Source organism: Bombus affinis, chromosome 10 (genome assembly GCF_024516045.1).
Source record: "Bombus affinis isolate iyBomAffi1 chromosome 10, iyBomAffi1.2, whole genome shotgun sequence".
In the NCBI taxonomy this organism is placed as follows: Eukaryota; Metazoa; Arthropoda; class Insecta; order Hymenoptera; family Apidae; genus Bombus; species Bombus affinis.
The window spans coordinates 11,571,547-11,584,360 of record NC_066353.1 but is presented as its reverse complement, the minus strand read 5'-3'; the positions used below and the strand labels follow the sequence as shown (position 1 = coordinate 11,584,360).

General features: G+C 41.1%; 1 protein-coding gene across 3 annotated transcripts in view; it reads left to right on the top strand.

Annotated features, from left to right (window-relative positions):
• Positions 1-9,713: 9,713 nt before the first annotated feature.
• LOC126921311 (chondroadherin-like protein) overlaps positions 9,714-12,814 on the top strand; it is a 168,336-nt gene continuing 165,235 nt past the window's right edge. The window contains exon 1 of one of the 3 annotated variants that reach the window (XM_050732801.1): positions 9,714-9,877. The gene's annotated coding sequence lies outside the window, so the exon portion shown is untranslated. The remainder of the gene's footprint in view (positions 9,878-12,814) is intronic. The other 2 variants (XM_050732800.1, XM_050732802.1) reach the window with 2 other exon arrangements.

The following is a 12,814-nucleotide window of genomic DNA, read 5'->3' as shown; positions in this document are numbered from 1 at the left end:
TTCGCAAACATGTTTTTAATAACGTTGATAGTAGTAACGAACGAAACTGTAAAAATATCTAATGTCTCTTCTGCCGCCTCCTTCGATCCACGGTACATACTTATTTAGCTTTCTCTTATTGTCTTTTTTTCATGGATTACCTTTGCTTTCATTTGGAATAACTTTTCTTCCTTGATAATACAAAATTGTTTGTAAAACAATTCTTCTTTTTAACGCACGGTTTAATTTACAGTTAATCGATGCTGGCTGCCTATGCTATTTCAATCGCGCGTCAAGATTGGCCAGCTTTTATTTGCAATAGAAATAACAAGTAAAAATAATAAGCAATTACTTGAAATAAAAAAAGAAAAGAGTTTATTCGAAGGTAAGAATGAACGCAGAAATATAAATCCGAATATCCTATTGGAGAAATAAATTACTTTCAACCGATAATTCCAAATAATAATGCAAAATAAAAAGCTTTTCATACATGTGCACACATATGATAGGCATTCAAATTATTGCAAATTATTCGGAATATATTCGCAAGTTATTGATACAATTGGCAATTCAAACATTTCATGAGAATTGTATGACCATTAATTATAATAGAGAAAGGAAAAAACAGTCGTTCAACTGGACCTGATGATGGAAGACGAGCACTTGTTAACGAAATCAACCATGTTCACAATGTACAACACGAATGCCACTGGTATTACGTATGTACATTATTATACATATATCTGTCGAACACAAATCGAATAAAATTAATAATTAAAATAGGCCATCAGAATATGAACATCACGATAGATGTAAACATCGCCGACGATACGTATCATCGGGGAAAATTATTTGCCTGGTAAATATCGAATATCTAAATTCCAAATGAAGCAACAAATAAGAAAATAATTTATTTTTCAAATACGCGATTACTTGAATCGAAATCATTTGGTGCAACGTAACAGGATAATTAACAAATGAAATAAACATTTTATTTGAACAACTATTGGAGCAAAAGTTTATTTCCCATAATGCTTTGACGCTATTCTAGTATTTAAAGGTCTAACAATCTGAGATTTCCTACGATTTATAAATAGCCCGTTTATTTTGACAGTGGCGTAAGTTCATTCTCCTTTGTTTCGAAACATCAAAGTGTTTCAAGTTCTGATAAGGTCTCCTTGTAGTTTGTTCGTGTCCCTACGTATTTATGTAAATGTAAATTCATTATGCAAATAGTTTTTCTGAGAATCAACTAGGCCGATATATATTCTCAGGGTCACGAATGGACTTACACTTTTACAATTACTGAATTGTGCAATTCATTAAATGTTAATTATTCGGAATTTATGAATGAAACAAATGTGAACGAATTAAAATTATTCTATCATTATGTCAGAGGTTACCCATTGAGAAAAGAAAGCAAGATGGCAATGATATAAATATAACGCTCTCTACGATCTTAGATTTATGCTTCGATACGACCCAATAAGAAATGTAAAACTATCCTTCGTTTAACAATACATCAAATGCAATTATTATTGCGTTTAATTGGAACAATTTAATCGGATAAGTGTCACAACAGTTTACGTATTTAAACTCGTTCGTGTCCGTAAATGCAAGGTACAAGCGAAATACTAAAGTTGGAATTACACTCGCTATAATAGATTTGTTCTTAATTATTATTGGCGCTTCGACTGTTTAACCAGGACACAGATCACAGAAAAATGACTCGCGTCAGTTTCGAAAAATAAACGATTATGCAATTCCATTTATTAACATTTCAATTGATTAAAAAAAAAAGACACGAATATCTTAAAATTTAAATTGCAAATTCTTGATAAATAAAAAGTTTACGGTAAGGTGCAAATTTTTCGTTTTCTCAATTTTCTTTCAAAAATTGAACTTACACCGCTTCCGAAATAAACGGGCCATTTCCCTCTTCGTTGTATTCGATACGATTGCTGAAAGCGTGATATTCTTTTGTACGAATTAGTCGATAGCATAAAGTCAGCTTGTTAAGCGCGTTAATATTTCTTATGGGAGATGAAAAACGCATGGCCCGTACGAGATACAAAGAGCCGTTGTCAAGGGGTGAATACAATTCCAACAGAATATTCAATTATACCCTTCCGTCTGGCTCTGCACGTACATTCTTGCTTCTACATACTTGGCTTATTCAAAGACGAAGCAAGTAAATTATTCAGCTACCACTTTCTATCCATTACGATACGTTCCTTTCATTTTCACGCTTTTCGATGCATTATACGCTCGCCCAATGGAAATTCAATTCTCTTCTCTTCGTTACCTGGCTCCCTGTTGCTCTTCGGCCTCGGGTTGTATCCAATTTGGAAAACTGACGCATCGACGATCTTCTTTTATTTCCCGATATTTCTCTCTTCGAATCGAAACAAAAGGGCGATGAGAAACGGCCGGCTTGTTAGTAGAAAATGACATTTACAGGAAAAAAGAAAGGAAAATAGCAGCAGGTATAGGAAGCCGGACAAATTAGGAAAAACGAGTTACGAAATAAAAGGAGTTGACGTTAAACGTTTAGGAAAATGAATCGCGCTACTTCGCGTTTAGTAAGTACAAGAGGGCAATGACGTGTGAAAACGCAGTCTGGCCAACGCGTCTCGAAATAACGTGTTAATTAAAACAAAACGCGAACGTTACAAATAGAGCGTAACATCTTGTTGCCGCTCGCGCTGAACCGACGTATTTCGTTCCCCGTGTAACAGGAGAAACAACAATTCCACCAAAAGAACGCCGGTAGATTAATTTCTCTCGTTTCTTTCGTATTTTGTAGCATTGCCAAATAGAGAGAAAAACGATGCTCGATCTTCACGAGGAATACGTTCCTTCTCTCTCCTGCCGAGTTTCTTTGGATAACGACGAATCGCCATCCTAACTGAACCAATTGTGTCTTCGTTTTTACGAAAATTCACGGTAGACGAGTACAATGTTCCTTTGTAAAATCAAGTTTGTTCAAATTATCTACGATAATTCCGCGCGTCGCGTAAGCTCGTCGAGTTTCCTCGAAAGATCGCAATCTCGTTCGTCTTGCGGCGAACCGGTACGGCTGCGATTCAATGTACCTTGGATCTCAAATTTCTTGAAGTTGCTGCCAGGCTTTGGAAATCTAGAATGGATTCCATGCGACAGTATGCAAGTCGTGCATCCACAATTCATCTTCGACTTTCTCGAAATCCTCCTCGACTTTGAAAAATCTAGATTGAATTTCGGATAGTAATTCACACAAGTTTCACGATCCATCGTAGACTTAAAATATTTTTCGTGAACGAGGATTCAATTTTGCGTGTTAATTTTCAGAGATGTACCACGAACGACAGATTCCAAATTTCCTTAAGAAACGAGATGTTTAGTCCTAGAAAGAAACCCGCTGCTATTTAATACTCGATTTGCCGTACACGCCTCTCTACTTTCTTCTAATTAAATCTTAAGAGGTTCCGTTATCTGTTACGTTGAAAGAAACTTCAGGGAAAAAAGCTACACCCAAAGATCGCCACTATTTAAAGCTCGATCTACTTATACACCTCGTTCTACGGTTCCTCCATCGATCGTATCTCCGTTCTTCATCTTCCTGCGAATCTTCAATTTAAGAAGAAAATCAATCGTGTACATTGAACGTGCCTACGATGTTCCAAAAAAGAAAAAGTTACGCTCGAAGCTTGTCGTTGCTTAACACCGAATTAGCTTACACATCCCATTGCACGTTTCTGCTGCCCAACGACGACTCTCGTTCGACCATTCCAAGCAGAAAATTAGCTCGAGCAGATCGACTAACGAGTATTATACCTGTTCGCTTGGTTCGCCGTACGCCTCTTTCTCCTCATCCCCGGAAGTCGACGCACGAACGGCCGTTTTCTTTGGCGTAGCCACGCGAACGTGGTGCAAGGGTGGCAAGAACATGGAAGTGAAGCGAGTTAGGCGAAGGGAGTGGAACCAACGAAGGACAGGGACGTCAGTATTGACCCAGTTGGTGGCGCTCGCTGTTGCTTCACCCTCTGCAAACCCCCGGCGACGGTGGCTGCTCACGCGGTACACCGACAGAGCCCGCCAGCTACGTTTGTGTGCGTGCGTGGCCACGCAGCGTGTGCAAAACCGCGCAAAGTGTCACGTTACGCAACTCTTCACCCCCTCCATAGACAAAGACGTCGGTTAAACGAGGCTACACGCAGCGTTCCCGGTGATTCTCGCGACTTCCTCAAAGGACCGCCCCTCTAACCAGGGGATGATACTTTTCAAGGACTTCTGCCGGTGACAAAGGGGCGCCAACCAGGTCTGTTAAAGCGGCCAGATCGACGTTTAAACGCGAACGATTCTGCGTTTTAATTAGCCTTTGTCGTGCTCCGCTCTTTCGCTGTGCCGTGGCTCGCGAAAATTTTTAAATACCCATAGAAAATCTGCGCGCGTATGTTACGCGAGTTTATCATATTACGAAAGTAATTTGTTATATTTTGATATCGTTGGGGCGAGCTGATTAGGGAGGTACAACGAAGAGATAGATAATGCAGCTTGATAAGTGGTACTAATTAACGAGATAGAGATCGTTAAATATTAACGCGGCTTGTATTAGAAAATTACATGGTAAATAATCGATCAGCGCTATACAACACCGCAGTAACTAAGGAACTTATTAAAACGTATTTATATGATATGATAAATTTTGCTTCGTGATTTAATCGAACATCGCTCCCTCGATTTTAACAGTGTGTGCGTAATTGGAGTACCTTGTGCGTCGATTATTGACTTTTCCAATGAAGTTAATTATTGTAACGAACCGACTTCGTTAAGCATCGATTTCTCATAACGTGCTCGGAAAATCAACTTCTCCCTTTATTTTTTTTATCCCACGTGGATATTTTGAAAAAATACCGGGCTGCGCGTCGTATTCGTAGAAATTATATTCTCCAGGTAACACGTGTATAGAGAGAGAATAAATTTTCTCGATGGCAAGTTGCGCAGGAAGATCTGGCCTTTGTTCTGAGTTCGCGGCCGGCGAAGGGAATCCTATTCAACGGTTTGAAAAGGAAGTTCTTCGCGAGTAGATCTGAACGTTGTAAGTTCTCCCGACGAGCTCGCAGAGTTTAAAACGTATCGGACATTGTCCGTAGTCTGGCAAAATTAAAAAGAGCACAGTGTCCGGCAATTAAGCGAGAAGCATCGAAGACACCGTGAAAATTGTATTACAATTAAACGGTCATTTAATAGACGCGACATAATTGCTGTCCGTCTGGCTGTTCTTTGTTAGTTTTAACGAGGAAACTTCTTTCCGTTGCAAGTTGCAAGTAACGTGCCGCAAATTATTACACGATGAACGTGGATACATTATAGAATAACAGAGCACCGTTCAGAAGCCCGTTGCATAATTTATCTTCGTTGGCATAGTTCATTCTGTTGGATGGAATATCGCATCGGTCGGACGAGTGCATTGCATCGATAAATAAAAACCGAGACGGTTAAGAAGAAATAACAAATGACAGACAAAAGAAATGTGGCAACGATTAATGCTACAACTGTTAGATGTGTCCAAACGATCAATTTGTCGTTTTTCCTTTCTACCGATACAATACAACGGCACATGTTTCAGAGCTCGAACGATCTTTAACGAAATAACGACCGAGACACCGATCGTATAGGCGGAACTTGTTCATTTCGTCTCGAAAGTTCGCGTAGTATCGCGCTAAAATAAATAGATGCATCGACAGAAACCGATACTGTGTACTATCGCAAAAATACGTGCATCGTAAGATAGCGTCGCTTTGATCGTTATAACTTATACCCGAATACGTCTGTTGTAATGGAATTGTACACGTAAACATAACCACGCGCAAGAACGATCTGTAGATGGCGTTTGTACAATTGAAAAAAAAAAATTTCGTTATTTTTCAGCCAGACAGAGCGTGTACAGGTATAGACGAAAGCTTGTTTTTTTTCTCCCGCGTCATGTATTTTCTTTCATATACATTTGATTTTGATTTTTTGGTGTACGTTTTATACTTTACTCGCCGATAGTTCTACCGTTTCAAACAAACAAATCCATAAATCCAGAGACGAGGTTGCGATCGAGATTATTATTCCATCGACGTCCGATGTGTTTTAATTCGTTCGGATATTTCTAGTGATAAGACGTCGCGACATAGTTCGCGCATGCCGACGATCGAGTTAATTAAGAAGGAAACACGATCACGAGGCTTACGAACGAGGTTTGCTGTTGGTAGCGTTGATTGCTAAGTGGTTCGCGGAGATGGCACCGGATACGCGTAACTTCCGCTATGGGAGCAAGTTCGCGAAGAAACGGAGAATTGACGAGTAAGCGATTGAAATATCCTGTTCGTGCTGCTGCTCGATGAGAAGAGAAAATTTTATGTTAATTAAATAATAAATATATCGAGCGTAATAATTAATCTCCTCCGAGCGTAATAATTCTATATCTTTTTCAGGAATTTTAGAATCGGAGAATAATTGCAAATTCAACGAGAATTGTAAGGTTTCCATATCTTTCCCTTTGGTTTCATTCGAACGCCATATAAAACACTGAAATTTCATTATCCATGTAACGAGACACGACTATCGATATTACATTTTGGTAACAGTTGAGCTGAATCTGAAAATATCTATAGAAATTACAATACTTGCTACGCGTAGTAAAAACGTTGGTACACACGGTGAACGTAAAGTATATCATTTTAAGCGTGTAATAAGTCGAAGTACAAATAATCAACTATTTCAATTCTTTTGCGTTCTCTGCGAGGCACATGTTCGTATCAAATATCTTGCAACGTCCATGTCTATTTGCAGATTTGCTTCAAACTTTAAGACGTCTTATTACTCAGCGTTAATGAAATTTCCGAAATTTCTGTACAACATACGCAGAGGTTTCTACAATATAAATGGTCGACTAGTAGTTTCGTAACTACACAATTTCACACAGCGAAGACGATTTTCATCGAGACGATTGAAAATGTTGAACAATGGAATTCGTTTTTCACACGTACATGGAATTTACGGCGGTTGGAAACTACGTAGACATGATTAATGAAGCTTCGGTATTGAATTATTCGGAACAAACAGCAGCGCGTTTCAGACAACGTCATCGTTAAATCTAAACTAATTTGCTCGGGGGATGTGGATGAAACGCATCGATTGAAAAACCCGCAACGGGAAGCGGGCAACCCGAGAGAATTGAATGGACCTTGACTAGAGGATCCGCAAACCATTCAACGAATGCAAACCGAACGATAATTTGGCAGCGAGGATGTATTTATTTTCCTTTCCTTTTCATCGTAATGCGTTCTACGATCGACATTGAAACATTCGTAGTCACGCGTCCACGATATCTCGTTACCGCGTCGGTCCTTTGTCTCTCGCGTTTCATCTTTTGCATTCGTTCATTTTTATTAAATCTTCTCGCTCTTCGACGAATCGGCGCGTCGATCACCATAACGATTCGATAACGACTCGAATAAATATTTCCGCCACGCGTTGAACATTCCGTTCGACCGTCTAACGTAATTTCGAAGCTTCGTCGCAAGTCACGTGTCTTTGAATAAATGTTCTTTTTTTCGGAGCATTGCTTGACATTTTTTTAAACCACCCCATCACTCGGGGAAACGTAACGCAAACATTGCGAGTTGGAAAATATTATCAGTTGTCCGGAAATCATACTTTCTAGCAGACTTATGCAAAATGTAAGGAAACTTGTATTGTGAGAGAACTTTGTTATTCAAATTGCGATACTAAAAGGACGCGCTTAAAAGATTGCAGGGTGTCTCAATGGCGCAACCGTTCAACAAATCAACGTTTCGAAGCAACGTTGAAAGTTAACTTTAAAACACAAACGTTATTCGATATCCTTTTAACACAAATATTTGCAGAATCTGCCATACTCAGTTTTTCTCTCTATGATAAAATATTTCACATTCCACCGTAGTTAATATTTTACCGTGTTATTGTACATATTTGCTTAATAGTCGATAATCAAACACGAAACATCCGACAAACGAGAGTTTCACGCTCCAAGGCTCTAAGGTTAAATAATACTGAATATTCATATTCGATATCCGATATTCGTCGAATTCGACGAATCTCTATATTGATTAACCGTCTTTTGATTTCGCCAACTATAATTCTTGTTAGATAACTAACTTGGCTAAATTATCAAGGAAACAGCGGTGATACTTGCTGCCTCGTATAGGTAACTGACGTGGCTGACGTGGGATTAGTTTCACAACTAACGATAGAATAGCTTTTACGTCGTATAGATGGGTGATCCCATTTGTGAATGGACAAGCAACAAGAACGTACGCAAGGAACGGAGCAAGTTCTCGATGTATATTTACTTTGACTGGAAACGTTGCCATATAATAACGTCAGTTTTCTGGGAATTCGAGCAGAACGGCGCAATTGTAAGCACCGTCGTTTGTTGCGGCAATTTATTCCGGGCTTTTGAGACTGTAAGCTCTAAAATTTTCCGCTTTTGTTTCCCAGGCCGGAATATAAAAAGTGGCATTAAAAGATTTGTTTGTCAGTTTTATAGATGGGAACAGCAGAAACGATAAATGGTATTTTTAAAATGGATGTTTATGATAATGGCCGAAAGGTACGAAGAATCAGGAGATCCTGGTCGTTTAAAGTATCGTAGAAACGCGACAGAATGAGTTAGAACTAATCTTTTAGGCCTCTTATCCGTCCCCGTTCCCTAGCCTCAACCAAAACCAGCTCTTCCATCCACAATGTCTGGGGCGAACAAAAGCCACTCCGAGCATTATAATGCAAACCAAAATTCTGCTGCCTTACCACAGCCACCCAATAGAATGCCATTAATGAGCAATCTCTAGCCAACTCTGCCAATTACAGCACCTGGCGAACGAGATCGGTTCGATCTTTCCTTTAAATTCTTGATTTTTCGAGAATATAATATATAAATAAATATATTAGAACGAACGAGCAATTTTTAGCAAATACGAACGCTTGTTACAGGATCTATACTTAATTCGTGAAAACTATTAAAGGGCCAACTGGGTGTCACGAAGCGAAAAGTTTATACCGTCGAAATTCGAGAAAATTCCCACTCGTTTCGTAGGTACATATTTTGATCTGTTGTACGAATAAAATTAAAGGAACATAACGTAAATAGAAGCTGCTTTTCTAAATACATTACTTCGTAGATATATTCGATTACCTTGTAGGTATAACTTCGCGTACTCTCGAATTTGTACGTTATTCTAGATTTAAATTTCCCAGGCGCGCATACACATTTACACGCGATTAACTCGATTGTCTTTAGCTGGTGTCAGAACCAACGGAAAGCAGCTTAAATCGTAGAAAGAAAAACTGGCGTTACAGGAATTAAAAGACCGGAATAAATAATCTCGCTGGGAGGAATTGCGCGACATAGTGAACGGACATTTTGGTCGCGTTGACCATGCCCATCGTGCACAGTGTGCAGACTCGTACGTTATGCTTTCACGGCGAAGAATTCATTGTAAAAGGAAGAGGACGAGTTGCTTTGGCGTGAATGGTTGAAACACGGCGCGGCGAAGGGCAAAGGGCGAGCCGAGGTGCTCGATCCGCTTGAAACGGGCTTGGGCCACTCGGCTAGGAGGACGAGAGGAGTCAAGGCGCAGGTGCACCGTGGCCTCCTGTCGTCGGCGTCGGCGTCGGCATCGGCGTCGGCGTCGGCGTCGGCGTCGTTGCATGCTCCGCTAAGGTACGCGCGCTCCGCCACGGTACAGAGCGCGGCAGGAGTCCAAAGGATCACGAGGTCCAATCACGCAAAGTCGCTCGCCGGTAGCCCGTTGTCGTCTAAACGACTCTTGACATGAGCCTCGGTTCCCGCGCGTCCGTCAGCTAGGGGAGCAACTTCCGGTCTAAGGTCAGTGATACATCGATCATCGCGATCGTCCAGTCGAATCGTTCAACGCCACCACCAACAGCTTCGACGCTTCTATTCTTATCGTATCAGTGATCTTGCCATTCGTTTATTTCTTATCGATCAGTGAATCTATATATCGTTATACCGTTATGTATATGCGATATAAATTAGAGGAAGAAAGTTGAAAATGATATACATGCATCTATGTATGTAGTGGAAAAAGCACCGAGCAATTGTCGAGGGATAAGTAGAGGTGTTTGATCGGATCGTTAGACAAGGATCAGTGATGATCAGTGATGAACGCCCGTGAACAAGCGAGCACCTTTCCAAAATTCTCGCGGGAAAATCGGGACAAGTGACGATCGTGTGCTTCGTTTGAATTGTGGATGAAATGATATTTCGGGATATGAAGTGCGGATAATCTTTGATGGTTCTATCCTTCGTGCCATCCTTCTGTTTGTTCGTACGAGTTTGAATAAAAGAACGAGTCTTACGAAGAACGTTTCATAAGTATCGTTGTCTATGCTTGATCGAATGATTCTAAGACTGGTATTAGTCTGCAATATCGAAGAAGGTGGCTATTTGTTCACGGGCCCGACGAATACCTATCAGACACCTGTTACTATGCTCAGCAAGAATTTCTCGTCGGCAGCGTTGAAGTTCTTGGTGACGGGGTTAACGAAATTTCGCCTCACAGAAGATTTTTATTTAATTTAGTTGTGTGTATGGTTCATAAAATTATTCAGAGAAGTTGGTATCTCCAGGCTGCACGAGGTCGAAACGGATGTGAGTAACCATTTCCTTTTTTTCCCCCTCCCTTTTGCGCGGAAAGTTTCAAAGAGACTCGGCTGTACGTTCGTAACTTCGTGCCTTCCTCTCTTCGTCATCTTCTTCTCTGAACTCTCTCTCTCTCTCGTATCTACTTCCCTCCGAATGCTTTCTCTTCATGTTCATAATAGCCGTAATACAGCTTTGAAAAGGTACGAGAGTTGGCAAGTCGAAACTTGTAGTTTTAAGGGAAAAAGGTATACGTGGCCTGCGCGAATTTCGTGGTAGCGTCGCGTTAGCGCACGTATAGCAACAGCTCGGACTCGCGGAAGTAGCGTAGAACTAGGATGTCGGCGACGATCCTGGTGGCGACTTGGAAATCCTAGCGTGCACGAGTTTAATGAGCTTCTGAGCCATTTTCCAGGAAGACCCTTCTGAATTTCTTAAAACAAGAGTTATCGATCGTTTCGCGGCCTCTCGCGGATACACGCCTATACCCGGTGAAAAAATATTCGCCGACGCTCTCCTTAAGGTTCCGTGCATCGCATCGAAATATCAAGCACGCGAGAGTATCGGATTCTTTTCCTCGTCTATCGTTTGAAACGGAACGAAAGCAGCGAACGAAACGGATCGCGTAATGTTGCGATAAATACAGCAAGGCGCTTGGTATCGTGTTGCTTTTTTAAAAAAAGCTATAGACTCGAAGAGGATTATACAAAAGCTATCGTATGCTGTAATACGCATTTTCTACCCTGAACGTTCGATGATTTCTCTGACTGAGCCGTCTCTTTGTACGTCAGCTCGTCGAATGCGTAGGTTAAACTCGTTAAAGGCGTGTCCTTGCCTTTAACGAGTCGCATCTTAACTCCGAAATATCGACGTATGCCGACAAGTTGCTTAGGAAAAGGAAACGCTCGTTGCCCTGCCAAGAGGTTGTACGTTCTACTTGATTCATACGGCGGATAATGGGAATTCTCGTAGTGAACGAGGAACTGGGACTGGTAAAAGCTAGGAACATGATGCTCTTTGTTTCGCCTTAACAAATATTGACTGTACGATGGAAAAATGATATTCTCGTTTGACAAACTTTAGTCATGAAAGAAAAACTTCAGTCGTGGATACGTGCAACGTATCCAAACGTCCAACTCCACCCTGTTTCGTCAATCATCTACTGATAAAATAACCACGCGAAACCTGTAGTGTAGTATCGCGGAACGAATTACATGCTCCGTTCACTTGTCGTTTTCGCCACAAGATCGATTACGCGTCGTGGTTTGTAGCTCGAAATATGTACATGGGCGCGACAGTAGGGCTAGAATTACAGCAATTACGTGTTCCGATGAAACATCCGAAGAGCGATGCAGCTCTCCAAACCGATCGACTCCTCGAATTTTATTAATTCTTCAACCTCGTTACGTAAGCGCGCGGTTAATGTTCGATTCTAAAGAATCAAACCTCTTTATGAATATTTTGGATTGGCAACTAAATGATTGCGGATTTTGTCATTAGGTGGTGTGGACAAAATCCGCAATCTCTTGGTTGCCAACCTAATATTACACGCGTTATACGAAACGTACACATTGTGCAATTTTATCAGCATCGTTACGAGACACCACCATCATCGATATCTGAAACAAGTGTAGGGACAACGAATGAAATTTCAAGTTGTCTTACGTAACACGTACAGTATGGACGTAAAAGTTTGCCGTGGTAAGCCTTCAAATACTTTGGTGAGCCGGTGTATATACATAATTGATCGGTTTGACATATTCGTCGGTATGACAGTTTGTCAGAACACGCATCCACCGGTAACCATAGACTAACGCGATTCGTTGGAACTCGAACACGATATTCCTGGCATCGACTAGCGTTTCACGGTAACCGCGAGCGTCAAATGTCAATGCGCGTGTGTGTTTTAACATTCGGCGGCGCGACGCGACGCGTTTCGATTGAACCAGGCCAGGGGACTCTGACAGAATGAGCACGATATCGATCGCGCCGAGAATATTCACCGAAGCGAACGTACGACGAACCGAAGAAACAACTTTGAACGCGCGTTGCGCGTAACAAGTGGCTCCGTTCTTCCGCTTCTGGTCTCTTTCTCTCTTCTCCGTTGCTTCCATTGTTCGATCTTGCTGATTCTCTCTGGTCAGTGTTCCAGAATCGCGC